Below are 3,470 nucleotides of genomic sequence, written 5' to 3' on the forward strand. Positions count from 1 at the left end.
AAGGTTAGCTGAATTGATCTGAGTGCAGGAGTTAAGAAATTACGATCGGGAGAAACGGAAGAAAATGTTATTAACGAAAGGGTTGGCTGCATGTTATCAAACTTGAATCAATTGCAGGAGCTAACAAACAGGGATTTTGGAAATAGTGGAAGGGAGTTATTGTTAAGACTGGGTGAGTGGGCTACTTAATAAAAGTTGCGCTTAACATTGCCGCTCAAAATTTCATTCGTCTTATTATAGATGTTAATTTGAATTTTATTTAGTGAACTAACTATAACTTTTTAATTTAGTGTAAAATTTAATTTTAATAAAAAAATATCAAATTGTAAAATTTACAACTTTAAATTATATTCAAAAATTTCACATATTAATTAGAATTTAAAATTTTTACTCGTTAAATTTAAAAAAAATGACATCAGTAAAAATTAAAATAAATAAACTTAAAACTTAAGAATTTGATACCTTTAAATTGAAGAAAAAAAATTTTTGTACATAATTAAAAAATGAACTCCCATAAAAATAATTTTAATTTATTTTTTAAATTAAATTAATAAAATATAGATATAAAACTAATATTCTGAATTTTAAAAGTTAAAATTCTGCTTATTAATATTGCCATAAATTAAGAGTGAGTAATTAAATAATGAATAATTAAATTAGTTATTATTTCAATAAATCATAGTTAGTATCTTTTACTTTCTAGAATTAGTTAGAACTATTTTATCAAAGATAAATATGTACTCTTTTTATAAGTACTCTTTTTTATAATTTTAACATTTATTTTCAATTGAATCATTTTATTCTATCGCCAAAGTCTCTAAATAATGCATACGGTAAAATTGGACATTAAAACTGCATTTGACAAAAAAAAACACACACAAAAAATTAACAACTAAAATATAAATATTGAAATTGTATGTATATAATTTAGTCTTTTTGGTTATATTACGATCTGATTTATTAACAAGTAATAAATAATACAACCACGTTAAAAAAACTACTGTTAAATCAAAAAGAAAAAATTAATCAAATCAGCGCATAGCTAATACTAAGTAAAAAAACACATGATTCAGAGATATGGCCAAATTCAAGGATCATACGAAGTGAGAAAATTGCACATCATCAACAACATCTAAAATCAAACCATTAGCATACTTTATTAATTTCTCATGGCAGCACTCAAAAGGAGGGAGAAGAATTCAACAATTAAAGAATTGGAAAAGCCTGCACATGATAAATCGAATTTATCTTTAAGTTACGGTTTAAATTTTGAAAAAGTAAAAACTGCATAAAAATATTTTGAGAGGGATGGAGGACAAAACTAAATTAAACGCGGAATTTAAAAGTGAAAATCGTTCGATTTTGCCACAGTAATCATTGAGTCTGTGGTCATTGAGAGAACTCATCTCAAGTTAGCCACGAACAAACAAAATCGTCAAAAAATTTCACAAAATTTGGCCACGGAAATATAAGACGTTGCAAGTGATTACCACGATCATATAAATTTGCCACTCTTTCTAGTTCGTGGGTATCTTCCCGTTGGTAATGTCCGTATTTCTGGTAGTGTATATCAATATTTTACCCCCACTCTGTGTATACCTGCATAAACTATTGCTTATGAGTTATGAGTATGTGATACATGCTGTGCCCGCTGAAAATAGCAAATTAAGTTCATGCTGCCACCAGAAAATCTTATATGCTTATCTTATATCAGTTTGACAGGTCACGATTGGATCACTTTTGATCTTCAGGATTGTTAACTTGCCCGCTAAGGGGTCCACTATACGAATTTGTTCCATATATATATATATGTACTATTATTCTTTTCGAAAACTCCACAATTAACTTATCAAATATATACTAGTTGAGACTAGAATTTATTATATTTAATTAAGCATGACTTTCAAATTAGCCAATCAATAAACTTGGGATACTAGGTGTTACGGCCGAGCACTCGCACCGAGTTTGATTCATGCTTCAGCTCAATAAAAGGGTCACACCAAAATCAGGATCATAGCTCACGAAAATAAGAGAATAAGTGAATGATCTTTATATAAATCTACTCACAGAAAACTACAAATACCAGGGATGAAGATTTTTAAAAATATCTTTGCGAACTTTAATCTTTATATCTTTTAGATATTGAAATAATTATTCTCCACGTACAAGTTATTTTTCAATATAAATTTATACAAGTCATTTATATTTACATGCATATGTTCTTTTTTTTGTCGTTTTTGCACGTTCTTCTTCTTTTTATTGTATGTTATTCTTCTTCTTCTTCTTTAGTTTTCTCTTTTGTTATTGTCGTCACCAACACCACCTCCTCCTCTTCCTCTTCTTTTTTTATGGGAATTTCTTCTTCTTTTTTCTTTTTCTCCTTCTCCTCCATAATCTTTATCATCATGATCATCATCGTTATAGTCATCGTCGTCGTCTTCTTCTTCTTATACGTATCGTCGTTATCGTTATCGTATAATTTTTGCCATATTGATCACGTTGCCTATTCAAAATTAAAGAAAATATTTTTGTACATTTGTAGCAAAATTTTGATGTAAAAATTCTGAATCAGAATTGTTATTGTAATGAATATGTTCTATTCTCGTTTTGGTGTATTTTAAAAATATTATAGTGTATTATTATAAAATATAATAAATAAAAAATTAAAATTTATTTAATTAACAAAGAATTCGTACTTAATAAAAAGTATTTAAAGATGAGTCATATAATATATGTCATACAAGGAGTTAGCCTCATAGTAATTAAAGAGGACGCTCTCCACTCCGCTATGTTTGGATTTATAGTTATTTATAACTCTTAGTGTAACAATTCGGAACATAATGCAAAATTGAAAAGCACGAGTTACAGAAAAATATAATGACATCAGTAAAGCACGAAGAATGTTGTAATAATATTTTGAAATAATAAATTGGTATGGCAAGGTTGGCTAATTGGTTAAGTGTATGTTTCTCGACAAGACATGGAGATAACTATGTCGATGTTCTTCCTCTTCATAATAAGTTTAGCACGTGGTTGGATTGATTATGTTAAAATTTGGAAATCTAATAATAAACCACATGGATCCTCAAAATCTGGTCATATGCCTCTTGACTTTGTGTTGTGTTATGTTATACTCATCCAACAATTAACTTGGACTTTATCGTCTGTATGTGTAGTTGCTTTACTTTCATATCCCGTTGACTTGCTATTAACCCTGTCCGAAACACGTGAAATGCATGGTTGAATTATATTCCACGTTTTATTTTCGGATATAAGGTCGTCATAGACTCATAGAAAGTCAAATATACCATGACTTGAGATCATTATTGCAATCTACTATATAAGTTCGAATGAATATATAGTTTTTTCTCCCTTACATACATGCATTACTTCAAATAAAGTATATATGAGAGCTTAGATTAATGATTGCTCATAGTTTTTTATACGATATATATTTTTTTTAATTCACT

The sequence above is a fragment of the Arachis ipaensis genome, chromosome B03, assembly GCF_000816755.2.
Source record: "Arachis ipaensis cultivar K30076 chromosome B03, Araip1.1, whole genome shotgun sequence".
In the NCBI taxonomy this organism is placed as follows: domain Eukaryota; kingdom Viridiplantae; phylum Streptophyta; class Magnoliopsida; order Fabales; family Fabaceae; genus Arachis; species Arachis ipaensis.